This window comes from Lolium rigidum, chromosome 3 (genome assembly GCF_022539505.1).
Source record: "Lolium rigidum isolate FL_2022 chromosome 3, APGP_CSIRO_Lrig_0.1, whole genome shotgun sequence".
NCBI classification, from domain to species: Eukaryota; Viridiplantae; Streptophyta; class Magnoliopsida; order Poales; family Poaceae; genus Lolium; species Lolium rigidum.
Window position 1 is genome coordinate 353,067,622 of NC_061510.1, and position 5,508 is coordinate 353,073,129.

Below are 5,508 nucleotides of genomic sequence, written 5' to 3' on the forward strand. Positions count from 1 at the left end.
TACTTATTGCACTTGTTATATTACTTTGTGTTGACAATTATCCATGAGATATACATGTTGAAGTTGAAAGCAACCGCTGAAACTTTTATCTTCCTTTGTGTTGCTTCAATACCTTTACTTTGAATTTATTGCTTTATGAGTAACTCTTATGCAAGTCTTATTGATGCTTGTCTTGAAAGTATTATTCATGAAAAGTCTTTGCTATATGATTCATTAGTTTACTCATTATCTTCATCATTGCTTCGAATCGCTGCATTCATCTCATATGCTTTACAATAGTATGATCAAGATTATGATAGCATGTCACTTCGGAAATTATCTTTGTTATCGTTTACCTACTCGAGGGCGAGTAGGAACTAAGCTTGGGGATGCTTGATACGTCCCAAACGTATCTATAATTTCTTATGTTCCATGCTACTTTTATGATGGTACTCACATGTTTTATACACATTATATGTCATTATTATGCATTTTTCCCGGCACTAACCTATTGACGAGATGCCGAAGAGCCAGCTTGCTCGTTTTCTCGCTGTTTTTGGTTTCGTAAATCCTAGTAAGGAAATATTCTCGAATTGGACGAAATCAAGGCCCAGTGGTCCTATTTTTGCACGAAGCTTCCAGAAGACCGGAGAGGAAACGAAGTGGGGCCACGGGGCGACGACACAACAAGGCAGCGCGGCCTGGGCCCTGGCCGCGCCAGCCTGTTGTGTGGGGCCCCCGTGGCGCCTCCTGACCTGCCTTTCCGGCTACTTAAGGTCTTCGTCGCGAAACCCCTAGTACCGAGAGCCACGATACGGAAAACCTTCCAGAGACGCCGCCGCCGCCAATCCCATCTCGGGGATTCAGGGAGATCGCCTCCGGCACCCCGCGCAGAGGGGAATCATCTCCCGGAGGTCTCTTCATCGCCATGATCGCCTCCGAATCGATGTGTGAGTAGTTCACCCCTGGACTATGGGTCCATAGCAGTAGCTAGATGGTCGTCTTCTCCTTATTGTGCTATCATGTTAGATCTTGTGAGCTGCCTATCATGATCAAGATCATCTATTTGTAATCCTTCATGTTGTGTTTGTTGGGATCCGATGAATATTGAATACTATGTCAAGTTGATTATCAATCTATCATATATGTTATTTATGTTCTTGCATGCTCTCCGTTGCTAGTAGAGGCTCTGGCCAAGTTCATACTTGTGACTCCAAGAGGGTGCTCGATAGTGGGTTCATGCCTCCATTAAATCTGGGACAGTGACAGAAAGTTCTAAGGTTGTGGATGTGCTGTTGCCACTAGGGATAAAACATCGATGCTTTGTCTAAGGATATTTTTGTTGATTACATTACGCACCATACTTAATGCAATTGTCTGTTGTTTGCAACTTAATACCGGAAGGGGTTCGGATGATAACCCGAAAGTGGACTTTTTAGGCATAGATGCATGCTGGATAGCGGTCTATGTACTTTGTCGTAATGCCCTGATTAAATCTCATAGTACTCATCATGATATATGTATGTGCATTGTTATGCCTTCTTTATTTGTCAATTGCCCAACTGTAATTTGTTCACCCAACATCTGCTTATCTTATGGGAGAGACACCGCTAGTGAACTGTGGACCCCGGTCCTATTCCTTACATCTGAAATACAATCTACCGCAATTGTTCTTTACCGTTCTTCGCAAACAACCATCATCATCCACACTATACATCTAATCCTTTGTTTACAGACAAGCCGGTGAGATTGACAGACCTCACCGTTTCGTTGGGGCAAAGTACTTTGGTTGTGTTGTGCAGGTTCCACGTTGGCGCCGGAATCTTCCGGTGTTGCGCCGCACTACATCCCGCCGCCATCAACCTTCAACGTGCTTCTTGACTCCTACTGGTTCGATTAAACCTTGGTTTCTTACTGAGGGAAACTTGCTACTGTGCGCATCACACCTTCCTCTTGGGGTTCCCAACGGACGTGTCAACTACACGCATCACCAGCTATGTTTGCTTTTACACTTAGATTGATCAAAATAGTGTGACAGCATGTCACCTCGAAAATTATTTGTTTGTTATCACTTACCTACCCGAGGAAGAGCAGGAGTTAAGCTTGGGGATGTTGATACGTCCCGAACGTATCTATAATTTTTGATGCTTCATGCTTGTTTTGTTTCAATTCTTATATGTTTTAATTGCACTTTTCCACACTTTTTAGCATTTTCTGGGACTAACCTATTAACGCAGTGCTGCAGTGCCAGTTCCTGTTTTCTGCTGTTTTTGTGTTTCAGAAAAGTTGTACATGAAAGTTTCTCGGAATTGGACGAAACAAAAGCCCAAAGTCTTATTTTTCCGGGACGAAGACGGAGCCAGAAGGACACACGTAGGAGAGCTGCCATGTGGCAGTACATAGGGCAGGCGCGACCCCACCCTTGGCCGCGCCTGGACCATGTACTGGCGCCTCGTCGCCTCGTTTGCTCCACCCTTCCGCCTATTTATTCCTCGTATCGGGAAAAAACCAGAGACCAGAGCCTCCATCCACGAAAAGTTCTGACGTCGCCGTCAACCGAAACCCTAGTTCGGGAGGGTTCTGCAGTCCATCCCGGCACCCTGCCGGAGAGGGAAATCACCGCCGGAGGCCTCTACATCGCCATGTCTTCATCCGAGGTGATGCGTGAGTAGTTCTCCATGGGACCATGGGTCCATAGCAGTAGCTAGATGGTTTTCCTCTCCTTGTTGTGCTTCATGTATAGATCTTGTGAGCTTCCTAACATGATCAAGATCATTTATTTGTAATTGCTACATGTTGGTTTGATGTGGATCCGATCTATAGAGAGATTGCTTTGGTTGAGATTATGTATTATGTTATTTTGATATTGCATACTCTCCGTTTCTAGTAGATGCTCTGGCCAAGTAGATGCTAGCGACTCCAAGAGGGAGTATTTATGCTCGATAGTGGGTTCATGCCTCTATTTAACCATGGGAAGTGACCTTGTTCTCTACGGTTGTAGATGTGTCGTTGCTACTAGGGAGAAAACAGCGGTGTTCTATTCAAGGGTAGTTTCATCGTTTACTTTACACACATTTCTTAAAGCGATAGTCCGTTGCTTGCAACTTAATACTCGGAGGGTGTCGCGGATGCAATCCTGCAGGTGGATTATTAGTCATAGATGCAGTTGGATTACGGTCTATATATATTGTTGTAATGCCCGCATACTTTCATAGCATGTATTCTGCACCAACCATTAGCGTAGAATCTCTGTTTGTCAATTGTCCATCTGTAATTTGTTTACCCATCATATTTATTTATTGGGGAGGCGCCTCTAGTGAACTGTGGACCCCGGTCCTTCTTCTTTTAATTGCAATCTTCTACGGCATTTTTCGGTTCTGTTCTCTGCAAACAATTCTTCTTCCACATAGTTCGTTTAATCCTTTGTTTTCAGCAAAACCAGTGAGCTTGACAACCTCACTGAAAGTTGGGGACAAAGTACTTGGTTGTTTGTGTGGAGGTCTCCACGTTGCTGCTGACGCCGGCAGTGCGCCCTGCCACGAGTTGGTTCGCAACACCTCGGGGAGAACGTTTTTCTCCTACTGGTCGATAAACCTTGGTTTCTTACCGAGGGAAAACTTCTTGTTGTGCTCATCATACCTTCCTCTTGGGGTTTCACTCAACGTTGCGCATAAATTGTCCTTCATCAACTCCGTGCCCAGCACGGACCACGACGACCTCTGTCACCAGGTGATGATGATAGCTCACTCAGTGGGCCACGAGGGTGTGCAGAAGACACTCCATCGTCTCTGCACAGACTTCTACATCCTTGTTGATCGGGCCCTGGTCCGGGACTGGGTGCGGTCTTGTGAGACGTGTCAGTGTAACAAGACGGAGATGTTCCGACCGGCGGGTATGTTGCAGCCCTTGGAGGTGCCCTCTTAGGTCTGGGCTGATATCTCCATGGACTTCATTGAGGGCCTTCCCAAAGTGGGCGGCAAGTCCATCATCCTCACGGTGGTCGATCATTTCTCCAAGTACGCCCAATTCATCGCACTCGGCCATCCGTACGCTGCCGCGTCCGTGGCCCGTGCCTTCTTCGACGACATCGTCCGTCTTCATGGGTTTCCCGCTTCGATCGTCAGCGACCGAGACCCGGTGTTTACGGGGAATGTTTGGCACGATCTCTTCCGGATGGCGGGAGTGAAGCTCCGGTTTAGCACGGCATTGCACCCTCAGACGGACGACCAATCAGAAGTGGTTAACAAGGTGATTGCCATGTATTTGCGTTGTGTCATAGGTGATCGTCCTCGCGCTTGGGTGGATTGGCTCGCGTGGGCGGAGTACTGCTACAACACCTCCTATCACTCCGCCCTGCGCGCCACGCCATTTGAGGTGGTCTACGGCCGTCCGCCCCCGCCCATACTGCAGGTTGACCCAGCAACGACATGGACGGGAAGCGACGGGAGAGCTTCTCCGCACCCGCGACGAGATGCTTGCAGAGGTGCGACAACGCCTCATTCAGGCCCAGCAGCTGGCTAAGCACTACTACGACGACCACCATCGCGAGGTGGAGTTCGCGGTCGGTGATCGGGTGTGGTTGCGTCTTCTTCACCGCTCCACTCAGTCTCTGGACCCGCGTGCAAAGCGCAAGCTAGGTCCTCGCTACGCTGGGCCATTCACCATCCTGGGCGTGTAGGGCAGCTGGCCTACCGCCTTCAGCTCCCGGATGGGGCACGCATCCACGACGTCTTTCATGTGGGGCTGTTAAAGCCTTACCGTGGAGAGACACCGGCAACCACGCCAGCGCTTCCTCCTACCTCCGACGGGCGTCTTCTTCCGAGCCCGGCGAAGGTGTTGCGAGCCCAGCTACGTCGTGGAGTGTGGTACTTGTTGATTCAGTGGGAGGGTCTTCCGGAGGAGGAGGCCACTTGGGAGCCGCGTGACGAGTTCCGCCAACACTACCCCGACTACCAGCTCAAGGACGAGCTAGCTGTTTGCGCAGGTGGGGAGAGATGTTATGACCGGGCTCACTTATACCCGGAGGAGGCCCAATGGACAAGCTTAGTTAGGGGCTTAGCCTACAAGTTATCTTATTTTCCTTATATAAACAACTGTAAGGAGTTAATGCAAGATTAAGCAATAAGAATATTTCTATTGCCGGCTCCCCGAGGAGCCGGAACCCTAAACCACTTTCTAACAGGGGCGTAGCTATGTCTATGTCAGGGGGGCCACCACCCCCCCCCCCCCCGACTTGAGACGGGCAACCATCTTCAAATTTCTTTCTCTCCCTCACATGTGTTCAATATTTTCACAGTTTGACGTTTAGATTGGCCATCCACTTTTATTGCCTATATGTCTATTAGCGAGGACTGGGAACTGTAGCAACACTATTCATCACCAGAAATTACCTTAGCATGTTGTTATTGCTCATGCACGAAAATAAACAGTAGATTAGAGATATAAAAGGACAGAAATATGATCAGCTTTTACATATGGTACTTCTTCCTATCTCTTTTAATTGACTTGCATTTAATACCGGACGGAGTA